The 21,097-nt window shown below is 35.6% G+C and overlaps 1 pseudogene; it reads left to right on the plus strand.

The window, feature by feature from the left end:
• Window positions 1-21,097, plus strand: part of LOC103883809 — a 133,965-nt pseudogene that overhangs the window by 109,365 nt on the left and 3,503 nt on the right.

Below are 21,097 nucleotides of genomic sequence, written 5' to 3' on the forward strand. Positions count from 1 at the left end.
TAAAGTTAAATCCTGAATATGCCTCCTTAATTATTCACATTCCTTCAAAATTTAAATCAAGGTGGTAGCTTTCAGTTTAGGTTCCATTAGGTTCACAGAAGCATTGAAAGGGCTATTTTCAGTATATTCACAACTAGAGATTTCCACCGTGTATTTGATAAAATCAAGCAATATTTTAGGAGTTCAAGGTGATCTTGTAAGTCCCAGAACCATAAAGCCTTGCCCTGGGTAATGGATAACACTAGTTTGTATCAGGTATGTTTCTAAATAAATATTTTATTTATTTTGAGGGAAATACAATGAAGCAGAATTTTAATGGTACAAGGTGTGGTGAGAGAGAGAGAGAACAAAGAGAATGAGATGAAGCTATTTAAAGTTTGCAAAATATATGTACATCTATCTAGAAAAATATATCATGGAAGCTGCCTTTTTTTGTTCTGGAAAAAAATTTAATGGCCCATTTCAATTATATGAATGAAATGGGCATCACTTTTTTTGTGAAGGAAAGGTGTTAAAGTATCATTTTCCCTCTTAGGCTTATAAGACATGGACCTTTAGCTCTGAAGGCAGGTGGTGCCTGGCTTTCTGCCTTAAAAATATTACACTTGGAGGTTTCTGGTGATGAATAAGTTGCTCAAATTTGCATAAAGGCCAAGGAGACTTTGGGGAGAAATGGGAAGGAGACCCTGAAGCTCTGAGTTGCAATGTCACTACAATGCCTGGTTGCTGAGCTGTCCTAGTTTGAGACCAGTTGGCAGTAAGAACCACAGAAGACTTTTAGGGGAATCTTCTGGAAGAGAAAAAGCTGGAACTGGTGCCTGGCACTCATACCAGAGCCTGGGGTGATGTGGGAAACACTGCATCAGATCACAGCTCATATTGCAATAATTTATGCATCTTAGGTGAGGATCATGCATACTTCCTGCATTTGTCCATGATTAAACTCCACTGCTGTCACTGAAGAGTTGTACCTGAGAATCCCAGGTCTACCATCTTATGGCACAACCATAAACTGGACAGAGAGGCAGGAGACTGCTTCTTCCTTCCCCAGGATGGAGGAGCTGCTCTCAGAGCAGCAGTGAGAGGGTGGGAAAGGGCCAATTCAGGTGTTGTTGGACCTGAATTTATAACATATTGGGTTCCTTCTTTAAAAATAAAAGAATACAAAATTCAGAATATGAAGTTGCTAGGGCCCATTCGAGGGACATGGCAGGGGCCCTTGCAGGTGAGGGGCCCTGAAGCTTCAACTTAGTTCGTTTCAGATAGGCAGGCCTCTGAAGGGCTTCTCTCTCCATGTGGAGGCCTGCCCAGGGTGCATAACTGTTAATGCCTTCTAGAGCAGTGCTGTGTGGCAGAGAAGGGGGCTTCGGGTAGATTAATGAAGTGCTTTTATTTTTCTCTCAGTGAAGGTTAGCAAGAAGGACAGATCCCTAGAACTCAGTAGTGAGGAGGGAAAATAGACCTTGTCATAAGGAGGATGGGAAGGTGCTCAGTCATACTATTCTGAATGTTAGAAGTTTCCTGTGCTCTAAGCTGGTAAAGCAGGACACACCTATCCATTATATCTTAATGCCTCTCAAGTTAATTATGTACTTAATGAATGATGGAAATCAATTGAATTATTGTAACAGCAATCTGTCAATTAGTATAAATGTGTTTCCACAAATTTTTAAAAGTGTTACTTCTTCTAATATATTATGGACACTCTTTTTATTTCAACTGTTGCCTTCATGTGGATGATATGATTTGCAACTGAGTTCAGGTCAGCTCCATCGAGTGTGCTCATCTTATCAAGGCATTATCTCCTTCTCTTTTCTTCCATTTCCTGATTAATGTAGTCAATAACCCTCCCACCATCTATCCAACGCACTATAAAATAATGAACTCTCTTCCTAGCTTCATGCTATTCCTTTTTACTTTCCTTAGCCCGGGAGTTACTGAGTTCAATTGAATTTATCTCCTAATGTCTTTTCTCTTCGTTATCTCCTTGTAATTCAATGTCACTTTTGGATTCTAGACTCTTCTCTCATTTCTAGAATACTGCAGTGTCTTACAACTCTTTATTCTGATTTTTCCCTTCCAATAATTTTTCTATAATGCGCCAGAAGGGGCCCTTCTAAATCACAAATAGACCATGTCACCATGTGCACAAAAACCTTCGTTGGTTCCTTATTCCCTAAAACAAGTTCTGGTCCATCAAAGGACTGTGGAAACGCAGCCATTATTGTTGGCAGAGTTTTACTTTTGTTTAATACGTTCTGAATGCCTACAGGAAAAATATCTGAGTTGTAGGTGGAATTCCAAGACCATTTATTTTATTTCTTTCTCCTCTTGCATGTACTCTACATGCAAATACCATTAATCATTTCTTAATTCATTGCTTTCCTTTCTGTTTCTCAACTCTATTCTGTTTTTATTGTTTTTCCAGGAGTCTTACCTCTCACTCTAATAGTATTTAGCTTCTAAGTACTCTTCTCAGGTTTTGTTTTTCATTTTTAAAAAAACTCTAGTTCTTTATGTAAGCCACCCTCTCATTCCATTTATTTTTGAATGACCTTTCTGTTCCAGAGAGCCATTGGCAATCTGAGTCCCATGAAAATAAGAAATGGTTTTTGACATGGGGTAGACACTGCTTGCAACTGTCTTAAAAAATGAAGGAAGCGGTGACCTATTTTCTGAGTTGTAAGTGATTTTTAAATTGCTCATGAAAATAGAAGAGTCTTGGCAGAAAAACCCGATTACTTCGAGTGCATAATGGTGAGAAAGCTTTTGTCTCATGGGATAGTTATCATATGAGATTATAATTCAGCTGTAGTTACTAGTGATCTGTGTAGTGAAATGTAGGTTGATAACTTCAGTTCATTTTCCAGTAGAGAAATGTCCGAATTTAAGCAGTCCCCAAAGGGCTACGAGAAGCTGTGTCTTCTAAAAGAAAGTGGGTTGAATGGGCATAACTGGCTTGGTCCTGGTTACCAACAGAATCACTTTCTTGAAGCCTGGTGTGACTTTTCATTTCCCCAATGTACATGTTGTATGTAGAGCTTACAGAATACTGACCAAGACTCAAGTGAACAAACAAAGGAGGCAGGAAAAAGAAGAGATGTTCTGACCTAATAGATAAATAAACACATATTTTTAAACCTGCCCTGTTTAGATGTTGCCATAATTAATTTTAACGGTCTAATGAATACTTTCTTAATTTTTGTTTTAGGGATATATTGGTTGTATACAAATGAAAAAGTGAAATTATTCAAAATCTTCTTTCCCTCTCTTAATTGCTTTACAGGACATAAAAATTCAGAGAATTGGCAGCATTTTAATTCAACCCACACAATCCAGTTTTAATTTTAATTAAGCCCCAAAATATTTTTGAAAGCCTACTATATGCAAAGTATTATATGCAGTGCTGAAAAAAAAATGCAAAGCTATTACAAGGCTCGTGTGAGGAAAAAAGAAAAAATGAGAAAATGTATGTAGGGATTGTTTGTAAACTTTATAATATTTAAATGTCAGTTGTAATAATTATTATCATTATTATTAAACAGACATCCTGTCTCCTGGAACTCACAATCTTTTAGGGGATATAGATATCCAAATAATTAATACTGGGAAGGCTGAAATGAGCATACAACCAAATTTTATGAGAATCAGAAAGGAGAACAAAGTTAATTCTATTTGGTAAAATCTGGAAGGTCTTCTTAGATGAGGTAATGTATAGAGTACAGTTGAGCCTGGAACAACGTGGGGTTAGGAGTACCAACACCCTGTGCAGTCAAAAATTCACATATAACTTTTGACTTCCCAAAAACTTTAATAGCCTGCTGTTGACTACAAGCCTTACCAATAACATAAATAGTTGGATTAAGACATATTTTGTGTGCTATATGTATTATACACTGTATTCTTACAATAAAGTAAGCTAGAGAAAAGAGAATGTTATTAAGAAAATCATAAGGAAAAGAAAAATATATTTACATTTATTGAGTGGATATGGATCATCATAAAGGCCTTCATCCTTGTCATCATGTTGACTAGGCTGAAAAGGAGAAAGAGAAGAAGTTGATCTCACTGTCTCAGTAGTGGTGGAGGCAGAAGACATGAAGGAGGTGAAAGAGGAGGCAAGAGAGGCAGGTCACACTCAGTGTAACTTTACAGAAATCCTTTGTAATTTCTGTCTAACTTTTTTGCTTTTTCATTTCTCTAAAAATGTTTCTATCTGGTACCAATCCTTCTTCAACCATTTATTTTAGTCTCAGTGCCTCTATCATAGAAGGGTCTAGGCTGTAAAAGAAGGCAAAAACAGTCTTGAATAATCGGAACCCTTCTGCCAGATTGTCTAATGTCAATTTATTTCCTGGCATTGCTCCTTCTATATCTTCTTCCTCGTAATCTGTCACAGGTTTGGAAGCACTCATCTCCATCAAATCATCTTTTAATTCCTCTACTGTGATATCTATTAGCTCTTGATTTTCTTCAAGATCTGTATCTTGAAACCCTTCCCCCCAACCTTTTTTGTCATATCCACAATTGCTTTCATGATTTCCTTGATTGGCTCTGTGATAAATCCTGTGAAGTCATGTACAACATCTGGATGCAGTTTTCTTCACCAGGAATTTATTGTTTCAGGTTCGATGGCTTTTATGTTTTTTCTATAATAACAATGGCATCCTCAGTGGTGTAATCTTTCCAAACTTTCATGGTGTTCTCCATGTCAGGGTTCTCTTCCACAGTGTTGATAATCCTTTCCCCAAAGAGTACTGTGTGTAATGAGCCTTAAAGGTCCTTATGACCCCCTGGATTTAGAGATGTGGGGGGTGAGTAGACCACTTTGATGCCTTTGGCATTGAACTCATGGGGTTCTGGGTGACCAGGGGCATTGTTCAATTTGTCCCCTATCAAAAGAACTTTAAAAGGTAGTCTCCTACTAGCAAGGTGCTTCTTGACTTCAGGAAAAAACATCAACGGAACCAATCCAGAAAAAGATTCTCAGTGTGAAGGCCTTATTGTTGTACAAACAAAAGACTAGCAGCTGATGTTTATCTTTTCCCTTCAAATCTTGGGGGTTAGCAGCTTTATAGGTAAAGGCAGTCTTGATCATGAACCTGACTCTATTTGCATAAAACAGTAGAGTTAGCCTATCCATTCCTGCCTTCAATCCTGGTGCTCACTTGTCTTCCTTACTAATTAATGTCCTTCATGGCATTTTTTCAAAATAGGGCACTTTAGTCTGCTTTAAAAACGGGTTCAAGCAAATACCTTTTCTCCTTAATGATTTTCTTAATGTTTCTGGGGACTCATCTGCAGCCTCTTGGTCAGCAGAAGTTGCTTCTCCTGTTATCTTCACTTTTTAAAAGCCAAACTTTTTTTTTTTAATTATCAAACCATCCCTTGCTGACATTAAACTCTCTAGATTTAGATCCTTCACTTTATTTTCCATTTTTCTCATATAAATGACCTTACTTTGTCTTGAATCATATTTGAGCTGATAGGTATGCCTTTCTTATAACAACGCTGCACCCACATAAAAGCTGCGTTTTCAAAACGAGATAAAAAATACTTCACAAAAAGTGCAAAGTTGTTATGCTCTTGGCATAGCTGCAGTGACAGTTTCACAAGTGTCTCCTCCTCCTCCTCCTCCTCCTCCTCCTCCTCCTTCTCCTTCTTCTTCTTCTCTTCTTCTTCTTTAGCTGGCTGGCTGGCTGTCTTCTTCTTCTTCTTCTTCTTCTTCTTCTTCTTTAGCACCTTTCTTCTTCTTCTTTTTCTCCTCCTCCTCCTTCTCCTTCTCCTTCTTCTTCTTTTCTTCTTCTTCTTTTTCTTACAGTGATTCTTTTGCTGGATTTATCTTGAATTGGCAGGCAACCACAAGGGCAGACCTTAATCTATGGTATCTATATCAAGCAATTCAACGTTTTCTTATAATGCCACTTTTCTCTGCTTCTTGGGAGCACTACCAGCATCACTAGTGGCACTTCATATTAGTCCCATGGTATTATTCAAGGTTTATGGTATTGCACTAACCACAGTTTAAAAATATGCAAAAACTGTGAGGGATCACTTTTTATTGGGATATGCAGTTTACTGGAAAGATGAACCACTCATGTGGAGATGATTAGCATCACATGATGTTTTAAGCAGACACAACCCTTGAGCTCACCACAGTGGCAAGAGGAGATGGCTATGAAGTTATTACAGTAGTAGAGTATATACTACAGTTAATTTATGTAATTATGATTTAATGCTGCATCTTTACATTTGTTTACATTTCTCTCAACTGCAAAAGGCATCCTGTGAGGCTGTATGTGCATAAGTTTTGATAAATCTTGACTTTTTAATATAAGATCTGTGTAGGTTTTAAGGTAGTAAGTGACTAGTAGAATAATATTTGCTAACATTTTATGCATTCATGACATATCTAACTTTTTCTTAATTTTTTCAATATTTGTGGCTGCAAGGCTCATCTGTTTTTTTCCAAATTGTCACAAATCTCCAAAAATTTTTGCAATAGATTTATTGAAAAAAATCTGCATATAAGTGGACCCAGGCACTTCAATACTGTGTTGTTTGAGTCAACTGTATCTAGTTTATAGAAAATAGAAGTATGCTGATTGTCTCAAAATTTTACTCATTTACTTGTTTTCATATTTCATCAACATCGGTTTTAAAATGTACCCAATTGAGACACAAAGAATTATTTTTCTGAGTACTTTTTATAAAACTACCAAGTTGTTTACCTTCATAATGCTCCTTCTCACAAATTGAAGCCAGAAGAGTTTTAAGGATGTGTATTTGTGTTCATTCTGAAGATATTTTGAACTAGTGGGTATACCTCTACTTGTAGAAGGACTACAATCATATTTCTTTCCATGGGCTTAAAAACGAAAAGAAAGGTTGACAAGAAACACTTTCTGGCCCTGCACTCATTTTCCTGTTCTGCACTTGTGCTCTGTTGCCTTCATTAAAGAGAAAAACTCACCAGTCACAACCTCCTCATCATCATCATTGGAGGCAGATCAAATTTGCTCCCTACCTTGGTTCACAGGAAATGGCTGTAGAGGACTGTAGAGCACAGAGGTTAAGAGTGAGGGTCTGGACAAATCAGCTACTTCTTCTTTAAAGCCAACTAACAAAAAGCCAACTTGGCTTTCAATGGAGTTGAAACAGCCTTCTGTTGGAAGACGATACCATCTAGGACTGTCATTGTTAGAAAGGAGAAGTCAGTGCTTGACTTAAAAGCTTCAAAGGATAGGCTAACTCTCTTGTTGGGAGTTAATGCAACTGGTGACTTTAAAGGGAAGCCAGTGCTCATTTGCCATTCCAAAAATGCTAAAGTCCTTAAGGATTATGTTAAATCAGTTCTGCCTGGGTTCTATCAATGGAACAACAAAGCCTGGATGACAGCAAATCTGTTTACAGCATGGTTTATCGAATACTTTAAGCCCACTGTTGAGACCTACTGCTCAGAAAACAAGACTCCTTTCAAAATATTATTGCTTACCTGGTCACCAAAAGGCTCTGACGAAGATATACAAAGAGGTGAATGTTGTTTTCATGCCTGCTAACACAACATCCATTCTGCAGCCCATGAATCAAGTAGTAGTTTTGACTTTCAAGTCTTATTATTTAAGAAATACATTTCATAAGACTATAACTGCCATACCTGTTGGATTCGGACAAAGTACATTGAAAACCTCTTGGAAGAGGTTCACCATTCTAGATGCCATTAAGAACATTTGTGACTCATGGGAGGAGGTAAAAATATCAACATTTGCAGGAGTTTGGAAGAAGTTGATTCCAGTCCTCACTGATGACTTTGAGGGGTTCAACACTTCAGTGGAAGAAGTAACTGAAGATTTGATGGAAATAGCAAAGTCATTAGAATTAAAAGTGGAGCCTAAAGATGTGACTTAATTGCTGCAATCTCATAAGAAATCATGAATGGTTAAGGAGTTGCTTCTTATGGATGAGCAAGTGGTTTCTTGAGATGGAATCTACTCCTAATGAAGATGCTGTGATCATTGTTGAAATGGCAACAGAATTTGGAATATCACATGAACTTATAATCAAACAGTGGTAGGGTTTGAGAGGATTGACTTCAGTTTTGAAAGTTCTATTGTGAATAAATGCTATAAAACAGCATCACATGCTACAGATACATTTTTTGTAAAACAAAAAAGTCAATCAATGCAGCCAACTTCACTGATGTCTTATTTTAAGAAATTGCCACAGCAACCTCCTCCATGAACATTCAGCAGTTATGAGCATCAAGGCAAGAATCTCCACCAGCAAAAAAATTTACAATTTGTTGAAGGCTCAGATGATGGTTAGAATTTTTTAGCCATAAAGTATTTTTAAATTACTGTATGCAAATTATTTTTAGACATAATGCTATTGCACAGTTAATAGACTACAGTATATTATAAACATACATTTTATGTGCACTAGGAAACCAAAAAAAATGTGTTACTCCCTTTATTGCAATTTATTGAGGTGGTCTAGAACCAAACCTGCAGTATATCCAAGGTATGCTTGTATTTCTGATATAAGTTACATTCCTTAGCCCAGAGAGTACTTCCCTATGTGCATGATTTGGAATAAACTTTCAGTCAGTCTTTAATTTCTGAAGACATACAATTCACAAAGTCATAGCTTCAGGTGTGAAAGAAAAAGATAAAGATATACCTTAAACTTTGAAGTCTGTTTCATAGCTTAAGAAATAAAGTGCTGTGTCTTCTTTATTACAAGACACAGAAATTCATTAAATTTTGTTTTTCAATTCTCTTACAAGCAAATTCTTTATGTGCTAAGTATATATTTAATTATATATTTTACAAGCTTTAGCTATAGCATTTGAGATCCCTTGTAGTTGTTTAGTGTTACTATTGATAGGAGTAAAGCTACAATATTTCATTTAAAATAAGACGTCATCAGTTTTAAGACAATCCTGAATTCTGCCATGTGAAATATTTTAAAAAGTAAATCTTAGAATCAGTGACATGATAATTTATCAGCATTTTAATGATACTTACTAGTATAAAATATAATCTATAGTCTGTAAAGCCCAGAGATAGAGGAATTTGTAAAACTAGATGGATTAGCATCTGGAATTAAAGATATTAAAGACTTTCAGTTCTAAAAGCATAAAAAACATTTTATGTTTTATGCACATGGCTATGTGCATCAAATAATTATTACAGAGACCCACAAATCTTTATCCTTATACTTGTCAGAGACTTTAAGATGTTAATAGCTGAAAGTAAAAATAAGCATTCTTAAAGGAATTGAGTTAATCAACAGCTAATTAATTGCCCTTACCAAGCCCCCAGAACCACCAAACGGAAGGAAATCAAGCATCTGTCTTCTTCTGTTCTTGAACTTCCCAGATTCACCCTTTAATTTACCATAGAAGGGGCAAATTTACCAATGTCCAATAAAGTGTTAGGTATAGGCAATGTGGGTCTCTATAACTTTTGAAGATTACTGTATTTTTATTTAATTTTAGTATCTCACCACAATTCATGCTGCTTTCAAAATTTAATCACCTCCCCCAATCCTGTGGCCTCTCTTTATCACTTATTCATTCACCAAGAATGATGGAACATTGATTCTGTGCCAGACAGTCACCTAGGAAGTGGGGATAAAATAATAAGAAATTTTCTCTTACCTTCAAGTGAGCAGTTTTACAGAGGAGACAGTTTCAGTCACACTATAATTGCACTTCTATAGTTTGTCTATTTCACAGTAATATGAAATAATGGCCCAAAGGAGGAGATAATGATCTCTGCTTTCAGAGTCAATAGGAGGAGCTACAGCAGCTGAGTCTTGAGAATGAAAAGGAAGGAATTTAGCAGGGCTGTAAGGGGAAGGGATGATGGTAGCACTTCAGGCAAAGTCAATAGCATGGGCACATTTTGTTTTCATGTTTGTCTCATCTACCAGACCTTCTAGAGTGAAGACCTCAAACTTTAGTAATGCCCACCACCCAAGCGAGTGAAAGACAATGTTTAGCAAGTATGTTTTTTTGTTTGTTTGTTTTGTTTTGTTTCCAGTAAAAATAAGATGAGAGATCGGGTGTAGAGAATGTTGAGAATAGTCAGAAAATAGGTCAGTGGTTCTCAAACTTTGGTAAGCATGAGAATCACTCAGGGTGCTTGTTCCTAAGCACCACTCTCAGAGTTTTTGCTTCAGTAGGTCTGGAGTGGAGGCAAAAAAATTGCATTTTTAATAAGCCCTACCCTTAGTCCCATGACCCTGACACAGGCAGTCCACAGAGCACAGAGGTATATAGGGGAAAAGGAATTTATGGATACTTAGGTCCTGGTTCTTATCAACCACCTGCAGCTCAGCAAATATACCTTGAGGTGCACTCCACATCACCCATCAAAAGCTTTGTAATCAAGGTTAACCTGTGTGGCTCAGACCTGTAAGTTAATTTTCTAGCTAATACGCTGAGAGAAAAATAAATCTGCCTCCTAAGACTTAACAGGTCTTCTAGATTTTAAAATATTAGCATGTTTTTCAAGTGTGGTGAAGCTGAAAGTACTTTAAAAGCTCCAGGATTAGTCACTTCTCTTTAAAAAAAAAAAAAAAAGTTTGCAATGGTACAATACTTACCTTGCAAGATGAAAATTTCCACCTGAGACTTTTTTTTCTATATTTTATAATCATTCATGAGAATTGATGCTAACTCTACCTTTTTTAGACATTGACTGAAACATTTTAAAGCTGAGTTGAAAATAATCCTGGGCACGACTTTAACACCCACTTGCTCTAATTTAACTCCATTTGTCTTTCCCTTACTTACTCTTTATTTTCTTGAGCATTCCAGCTGTTAGCATTAAATCTAATTTTTATATGTCAGCCCATGTCAAAGCAAGCCTTAATCCTTTTAATGTTAACCTATCACCAGCTCAAGGCTGCTTTATATAATCAGATATAACCACATTTCCAACCCTGAGGGCATGGAGTGTGATTATGTACGCATGCATGCTAGAGCTTCCCCGCAATGCTACTTGGTGTAGACTGGAAATCTATATGGGGTGGGTCAGGATTTAATCCCAACCAACGTACTTGGTTTACAGAAATAGAAAAAGGCTTTGTTATAAGGTGGGAGCACTGCAGAAGTATTGGAAAGAGGATTGGCTATCATATTGTCCTGTATATGTTTTAGTCTAAGAGAAATTAAAATGTTATGGACAAAGGTATACAGTTAATGATAGAAGTGTTGAAATGGGAACCAAACAGGAAATCTTAAGATCCATAGCCTAACCCGTGCTTTGTCCCTGTGTCAATGGAGTTATATTATGTCATTTACTTTTTTTCTCCCTTGAGTGATTAGCTCAAGCATTTCAAAGCAAAACAAAACAAAACAAAACCACCCTACTGTTTGTATTCCTTTCATTTAGACAATTATTTGGGGGGTAAGGGGAGGTTGTAAAAGAGTCAACTGTGTTGTGAAAGTTTGGAATAATTATATTTTTTCTCTGCACTGGTTTCTGACAAGATATACCTCAAATTTAGAAAACTACTCATTGAACCAGGGTATTGTCATTGGCATTCCTGCATGGAAACAACTTGCAGTAAGGTACAGGTGACTTTCCAAAAATTCTACTAAGGCATTTAACTTTGTTATAGTAATACACTGATAAAGAAATTCTGTCTGTTTATATGCAAGATAAACATCATCACCAAATGCAGATAGATGTTATTGCCATTTTATTTTATATAAAATATACATTTGGTGTAATAGAATTAGAATTTTAGAAAGAGCTTGTATCTTAATTAAGTAAAAGAAATGATAAATATCTTGTAAATAAGTGTGAAGAGACATTATCATAAACAAGTTTGAATGTCCAGTTAAATGTCCACCTTAAAAAGGCAATACATAGTGGAAAAGAATAAAAAAGAAAATTCTCTTTTATTCATATTATGGATCTCAGCCCTGGGGTTAAAAGAATAAGTCATATTATTTTTTTCCTAGAGTAGCTCAAGTCCTAAGGGGGAGGAATAACACAGAAAAATGTTAACTACAATGCTACAAGACAAGTAACTTCAAAGTCCTATGAGACCTTAAGGGGAGAGTAATTAATTGTGTTTTGGAAATTGGGAAAGGCTTCAAGGGGGATATAACGTTGAAACAAGAGCAGGTTCAATTTTTAAAAAGCCAAGCAGATGATTTTTTTAAGGTATAAATACAGCAGCATGACATTTCTTTTCTGAACATTAAAAAATATCTTTTTAAGGCTTGTTTAAAATAATATTTCTACGAAATAAACTTCTCACTTCCCATTTTCTCCAATTGAGATAACAAAGTCTCCCTTTTATTTTTATTCACTGCTTTGTTAGTTTTTCTGTTAAGCTTGTTATATATACTTCATGATGATTTTTCCTGTATCACTTATTTGGGCAGAAACTTCTTGAAGAAATCTGTGTCTACATTTCCCTCTAAAAGAATCACTTTATATTCTTATATATAATTCTCATTATTCTCTCTTTTCTCTTGTTTCTCCTTACACTTTTATTTTATTCTCTTTTTCATAGTATTTCAGTACTAATCATAGAAAACTGGGAACAATAGTACACACTGATACCTTTATATATTTTTCTTTCTATACACGCTTCCCCTGCATAAAGATACTGATTACAAATACTATAATTTTCATTTACAAAGGGGAGAAAAGCTGGGGTTAAGGTATTTTCCAAGGATACAGGGGCACCTGTGATGAATATAGAAACAAAATCTCCTTGGTCAGTGGTCATTAGATCAATTGTTCAACATTTTCAATGTTGTCCTAGATTTGATGCCAGTCCCTCGACGATAGGTTTTGAAAAGAGGGTTCATGATCTGAGATCCCGAAAAGGAAAGAGTTAAAAGGAAGAGAATCTTAGAGGATTAGATTGATCTCTAGGGATTTGGAAACTAGGCAGAAGATCTGAAGATGAAAGGAAAGATTTGATTCTGTGCTAAATTACAAGTTTTGAAGGAAATTAGAGTGTACTTTTGTTCAGCTATAGATAAGAATCCACAGCCTAAATTAGTAAAGTTCTTACGACTATTATCTTTTAAATCATAATTAAAAAGTATTTCTAAAACTATGTCAGTTGTGAACAATCACCTTGAGGTACATGTGTAATATGAAAAACCTGAGAAAGCACAGCAATAGCAACCAGTGCATATTAAACATCAGTTGCAAAAGGGGAAGTCCAAAAGGCATGTCATTACATTACTGTATATCTTTTCTTCTCAGTCATGAGAAGAGGGAAAGGCATAAATCACTGCTGTCATGCTTTGTTTATTTTGGCCTCACCAAAGCATCAAAGTTCTGCTTAATGGGGGATCTGGTAGGGTGCCTTCGATTCTTCTTACCCTACTCCTGAGAGGAAATCTACATTTAAACAGGCCCCAAAGAGCAACATTTTGGTATCCCCTCTGGAACCATTTGTTATACTTGACCCTGACTCAGTCACTGGTAATACCCTCAACCCAGGTTAAATAAACTTGGCATATAGGCTAAGCCAATTAGTGTGTTGCTGTCCACTGGTTAGAATTTCCAGGAACAATCAACCCTGCTGGGAAAAAAAAAGAGCATGGTTTTTCTTCCATTACCAAATACATACTTGATAAACCTGATTTCCAAGTGAATACCTGATTTCTCTCAGAGATATGCTTGTAGAAAGTTAGAGTGGGCTGGTGGTAAAAATGGAGAATTAAACACACATACTCAACTCCACATTCTCCCAGAAACTCTCAAAAAACTGTCAAGGGATTGAAGGGAAGAGAAAGTGGTTGGGGAAGTGGAAATGCTACAGGGCAAAGGGACGAGAGGGGAGAAGGTAGTCGAATCTGAATGGTGGATGGTTGTGTGGTAACTGATTTAGCAGATCCATGAAATCTGAATAAAGCCATTAGTGGGAAAAATTTAGAAGCACAGTAATTGCCATTGAAGAATCTGCAAAGCTTCAGGGTTCTTGACCCCTGTTATTCTGGAAGTAGGATACAGGTGGGACTTAAGAAAAAAGGATTGGATGCAAGTCTGTATTTAAAATATCCATTTTACTTCTACTCCCTTTGGAAACCCCACTAAAATGACAGCCTAGGTTTCTGTTTGATTTGTCTTAAGAAGCACACTCAAAATGACCTAAACAAAAACCAACCAATCAAACAAAAACATGTTTTTACATACTTTCTGTTAGAATCTTACTGGGTACTTTTTTTTTTTTTTAAACTATTGTAAATAGTACATTTTAAAATTTTTCTCTAGCTGTTTGTTGCTGCCATTAAAAATGCCACTGACTTTTAGTTATTAATCTTATATGGTAACTTTGCCAGAAACAACAAATTTATTGCATTATTTCCCCAAATGATGAATTATAATAATTCGGGCAGAATTCCTTCAGGTTTCCTATTTTGTAGAAAACCATGTTGTTTCTGAATAATAATAATTAACTTTCCAATCCTTATAGCATTTCTTTTTTTTTCCTTATTGCACTGGCTATGATATTTAATCCAATGTTGAATAGCAATAGTTATATTGTGAATGATTATAATGATTCACCATTGATTATAATATTTGCTATAAAATTTCCATGCATAACTTTTTCAGGTTAAAGAAATTCATTTTTATGACTTGTCCACTGGGGTTTTGTATCAAAAATGATCATTAAATGTTATCAACTGTGTATTCTATACCTATTAAAATAATATTTTCTCCTTTAATATATTAACATGATACATTACTTAACAGATTTTATAATGTTAAATCTAATGTTTATAATGTTAAAATTGCATTCCTACATTATATCCAACTTGGTAATTATATATCATCTTTTTTACATTGCTGAATTCAATTTATACTTTTCCTTTTTTAGAATTTTTTTGGCCGGGCGCCGTGGCTCATGCCTGTAATCCCAGCACTTCGGCAGGCCGAGGTGGGTGGGATCACCTGAGGTCAGGAGTTCAAGACCAGCCTGGCCAACATGGGGAAACCCCATCTCTACTAAAAATATAAAAATTAGCCGGGCGTGGTGGCAGGCACCTGTAATCCCAGCTACTCAGGAGGCTGAGGCAGGAGAATCACTTGAACCCAGGAGGCAGAGATGGCAGTGAGCGGAGATCATGCCGTTGTACTCCAGCCTAGGAGCAAAGAGCAAAACTCCATCTCAAAAAAAAAAAAAAAAAAAAAGACCTCTTTTTTTGTCCTTGCATTAATGAATAAGATTGGCCTGTTTTTCCCCTTTCTTTTACTCTCTTTACTTTTGATAATAAAATACATTAAATATGTAAGCTGAATTGGAAAACCTTCTCTTTTATTCTGTTAACTGGAGGTTCAGGTTTGGAGTTACCTTTCTTTGAATGTTTCTTTGAATGCTCCTGTAAAACTGCATGAATGTACTGTTTTTCTCAAGGGAGAATTATGTACTACAGATAACCTTAGGATTTTTATTTCTTGACTAATTTTGAGTCAATTTTGGTAACTTTTAAAAGTATTTTGTTCATTTCACTTAATTTTTCAAATGTGTTAACATTAAAATTACTTATATTTTCTTGTCATTTTGATCTCTGCCGCCTCTTTAGTTACACCTTCTTATTCATTCCTAATCTTTTGTGCTGTCTCTTTTGTTTCCTTAATCGATCTTGCCTGAGGTTTGTCAATATCATTAGTTTTTCAAAGAATCATTTTTGGTTTTGTAGTATGAAGTTTTTTACTTTATGCTTTTCTGCTCTTGTCTCTATTATTTTATTTCTTCTTACTCCTACGTTTTCTAGGTTTATAATTGTGTGATACATAATGACATTTCAGTCAACAACAGAGTGCATATATGATGCCCTCCATAATATTATAATAGAGCTGAAAAATTCCTTTCCCACAGTGACTTCTTAGCATTGTAACATAACACATTATTCACACGTTTGTGGTGATGCTAGTGTAAACAAACCCACTTTGCTGCCAGTCATGTATGAGTGTTGCACATGCAATGATGTGTAGAACATAACACTTGGTGATAAAGGACTATGTTACTTGTTTATGTGTTTACTGTACTGTATTTTTTATTACTATTTTAGAGCATATTCCTTCTACTTATGAAAAAAACGTTAACTGTAAAACAGCCTCAGGTAGGTCCTTCAGGAGGTGTTCCAGAAGGCATTGTTATCACAGGAGATGACAGTTCTTGCCCTGTCATGCATGGTATTGCCCTGAAGACCTTCCGATGGGACAAGATATGGAGGTGTAAGACAGTGATATTGATCATTTTGACCCTGTATAGGCTAGGCTAATGTGAATGTTTGTGTCTTATTTAACAAAAAAGTTACAAAAGTAAACCAAAAAAAATTTTGAACAGAAAAAAGCTTATAGAATAAAAATATGAAGAAAAATATGTTTGTACAACTGTGCAATGTGTTTGTGTTTTAAGCTAATTGTTACTACAAAAGAGTAAAAAGGTTAAAAATAATTTAAAAATTGATAAAGTAAAAAAGTTACAGTAAGCTAAGATTCATTTGTTATTGAAGAAAAATATTTAAAAATAAATTTAGTGTAGCCTAAGTATACTGTGTTTATAAAGTGGTATACAGTAATGTCCTAGGCCTTCACATTCATTCACCACTCACTCATTGACTCATTCAGAGAAACTTCCAGTCCTGCAAGCTCTATTCATGGTAAGTGCCCTAAACAAGTGTAGCATTTTAAAATCTTTTATACAGTAGCCTTGTAGTATAGTTTGAAGTCAGGTAGCCTGATGCCTCCAGCTTTGTTCTTTTGGCTTAGGATTGTCTTGGCAATGCGGGCTCTTTTTTGGTTCCATATGAACTTTAAAGTAGTTTTTTCCAATTCTATGAAGACAGTCATTGGTAGCTTGATGGGGATGGCATTGAATTGGTAAATTACCCAACCATCCCATTACTGGGTATATACCCAAAGGATTGTAAATCATGCTGCTCTAAAGACACATGCACACGTATGTTTATTGTGGCACTATTCACAATAGCAAAGACTTGGAACCAACCCAAATGTCCATCAATGACAGACTGGATTAAGAAAAGGTGACACATATACACCATGGACTACTATGCAGCCATAAAAAGGTTGAGTTCATGTCCTTTGCAGGGACATGGATTTAGCTGGAAACCATCATTCTCAGCAAACTATCGCAACAACAGAAAACCAAACACCGCAGGTTCTCACTCATAGGTGGGAATTGAACAATGAGAACACTTGGACACAGGAAGGGGAACATCACACACTGGGGCCTGTTGTGGGGTTGGGGGGAGGGGGGAGGGATAGCATTAGGAGATATACCTAATGTAAATGACGAGTTAATGGGTGCAGCACACCAACATGGCACATGTATACATATGTAACAAACCTGCACATTATGCATGTGTACCCTAAAATATAAAATATAATAAAAATAATAATAATAATAAAAAGAAAAAAATAAATGAAATCTTTTATACAGTATTTTTACTGTGTCTTTTCTGTATTTAGATATGTATAGACATACAAATACCATTGCAGTATGATTGCCTACAACATTGAGTACAGTAACATGCTGTACAGGTTGTAGCCTCCAAGCACTAGGCTATTCCATATAGCCTAGGTGTGTGTGTGCTTTATCATCCAGGCTTATGTAAGTACACCCTATGATGGTTGCACAATGACAAAATTGCCTAGCAATGCATTTCTCAGCATGTATCATCATCGAGTGAAGTGAAGAATGACTGACTTTTGCTCTTCTTTTTCTAACGTCTTAAGATAAATGCTTAGGTAATCATGTTTTGATTTTTTTCCTAATACAAGCATTTTAGGCTTTAAGTTTCCCTATAAAGACTACTGGCTATGTTCCAAAAGTTTTGAAGGGTTTTATTTTTATTAATGTACAGCTGCTTCTAGAATTGTTATTTATGCTAAATTTTTTATACATGGTGGCTTCTTTGCATGTGTATTAATCATTTTTATTGTGAGTTCATAATATTTTATTTGAGGCCTGCAAATAAAATACATTTCTTCATAACAATAGTTCCTGCGGCATTACCAACTTTCGAACTCAATATCTAGTTTAAATTTTTTTAGGCAATATCAATTTCAGTGGCAAAATGATGGGAATATGGCTTGTGGTTAAGACCTCTCAAGGGGGACTTATTTTCTTTATTTCTGCTCCATGCAAAGAGAAGGGATATCTTCCCTGCTGTGGGTCACATTCGTCTCTTGTTTACCCACTGTGAGTGTCACACTGTGAGTGGTCCTGGTTTCATGCAGGTATCTCTGATCCTACTTTCTCTACTCTACTCTGGCACCTGGTTTGGCTTCTGTTCTTCAAACGTTTGCCAATTAAAACCCAGACTTCAGGCTATAATAATTGGCAGATATTCTCAAAGATAATGCAAGCTCTAGGGCTCAGCTAATCCTCATGGAATCATACTGTCTCATTGTTTGTTTCCTCTAGTTCCATTTCTTTACTTCCAGTTCAGCAATGTTCCAAAAAAAAAAAAATTTAAGTATTTGCTTAATATTATTTTTCTTACTCCTGGAAGGATTTCTCTGCACATGTATTCTGCCATACTTTTGGAAACTAAAAACCCATTTTATGACACTTTTGGTTGAAATGTATAAAAAAAACACCCAGATCAGTTTGCTGTAACAAACTCTAAGCAGCAGAGACATAACTAGAAACTCAAGAAATATGATTTTTCTGTTTAGTTTAATTTGGCAGCTAAATCACATCCTCAAAGCCATAGATTCTTTCTGCCTCTTCATTCTGTCTGTCATGTAGGCCTCAATCCAAAGCAATCTATCTCCCTGACATGGTCACAAAATGGTACCAGTACCTACAGAACTGGATACTTTAAGTCCACAATTATGAAGAGAAGGAACCCTTCTCTAAGCATCATATGAATTTTCTGACTCATATGGTTCCCAATAGGCAACCACTGAACCAAATCCTATAAGAGAAATGTCATGCTTTGATTAACTTACTCCTGAATTACTTAAAACATATTCCTTGTTTAATATCTAATTCCTTCCTGAAACCTCTGTTGCCAAGTGCAAAAAATATTTTTTCATTTTAAAAGAAAAATTGTGATGCATTTAGTCCCAAATCAAGGTACTTGATAATTTTATATAACAGTTCAAATAAGTTTACACAATTTTTAAAAATCCAGTAATTTGAAAACAAAAATTCAAGTTTGGCTTAAAATAGAATATTCTAAGGGTTTACTGATTTATTCTTTGTCTTATTTTTGTGCTGTTTTCTTCATCTCTTGTTAAACCTTTTGGGACTTTGGTGATCTTGCTCTTAAACTACACTGAAAAATCACAGCATGCAAAATTACTTTTGGGATAAAATCAAAGCTAAGAAAATGAAAGCTTTGAAACATGTGGAAATAGTATAGGTTCACAACATACTAAGCATTGTGGAAGCTGCAAATCTTTTATCCCTTTTATTTGGCATGCATAAGCAAAGTCAATTTTTTGTGTTTTTCTAGACATTGCTCAAAATTCAAATTAGATTCATATGAAATTGTCTGACTAGAAAATGTTGTGTTGAGTAAATTGAACATGTCTGAGTAAATTGAATATGTCAATGTCAAAAATAATATTTATTATTTTAATTATTTATTATTCCTACTACTTCTATTTTTCATTTAGTGTGTTTTGGGGTAAAAAGGAAAAGCCTTACATAGAAAACAATGAATTGTCTGAAAATGATATGACTTTTCAAGAACCATTATAGCAAAAAGCAGAACATTTTATGGGATGTAGTTCTGTACTGTGGCAAAGGAGATGGGTTTACTTTGAGTAACTGATACTATTCAAGGCATGTCCTTGAAGATCAGTCTCCCCAAACTTCATGGTCACTACACAATGGGGAAGAAAGAGAATGAATATCAATGAGATAATCATCATGCCCACTTCAGGCAGTTTTCTTGCAGTATTTGTCTGGATCAAATTTAATCCACACTGAGATCCCACTCTCATCAATAATGGGACAATTAATGGGCCTGATCATTAGGGATCCCTCCCTCTCTCTATGTGATCATATAAATCCAGAAAACCCAGGCAGGTACTGGTTAGTCACAGCTGGTTGCAGGTATTGACGCTTTCTTCTGCCCCCTAATGATGCTATCGAGCATTATCTTCTAATATTCATTAAGCACTCAGCTCTGGGTAGAGTCAGGAATGAACCCCTCAGTCATTCACCCCACCAACTCCAGACCTTCCCTCTGCTCACCAGACTCCAACATATAATGCTCAGCTTCCTTGTCTCACTCCTGACCCTCTTCCCATTCTGTTCTGTTTCTTCTTGTTAGCTGTCCTAAAGCTTAGCTTCCCATTTTCTACTGCATTTTTCATTTTTGAATAAAAACAGCTTTATTGAGATATGATTCATGTACCATAGTGTTGATCTATTTGCAATATACAGTTTAGTGGCTTTCAGTATGTTCAGAGAGTTACGCAGCAATCTCCACAATCCATTTTAGAGCATATTTATCATCCCCAAAAGAAATTGCTTATGCATTAGCAGTTATTTCCCATTTTCCTTAAGTTTCCCCACCCTCTGAGGTAATAAGTAACTACTTATCTAATTTTCTGTTTTAATAGGTTTGTCCATTCTGGACATTTCATATAAATGGAGACATACAATATATACTCTTTTGAATTTGGCTTCTCTCAATGAGCATAATGACTCGCAGATCATTCATTCTATGGCATATATTAGAACGTAATTCTTTTTATGGCTGAGTAATGTTCCATTATATGAATATTCTACATTTTGTTTATTAATTCACCAATTGATAGACAGTTGAGTTTTTTTCAGTTTGGGGCTATTATGAATAATACTGTCATGAACTTTTATCTAAATGTCTTTGTGCGGATGTATGTTTTCTTTCTCTTGGGTAAATTCCTAAGAGTAGAATTGTTGAATTGTGTGTTAAGTTTCACTTTTTAAGAAACTGCCAAGTTGTTTTCCAAAGTGACTGTACTATTTTCTATTCCTACAAGCAATGTTATCAGGGTTCTAGTTTCTCCACATCCTTACCAAAACTTATTTGTCTTTTGAATTATAGCCATTATAGCAGGTGTGTAGTGATATGTATTGT

The sequence above is a fragment of the Papio anubis genome, chromosome 6 (assembly GCF_008728515.1).
Source record: "Papio anubis isolate 15944 chromosome 6, Panubis1.0, whole genome shotgun sequence".
Lineage (NCBI taxonomy): Eukaryota > Metazoa > Chordata > Mammalia > Primates > Cercopithecidae > Papio > Papio anubis.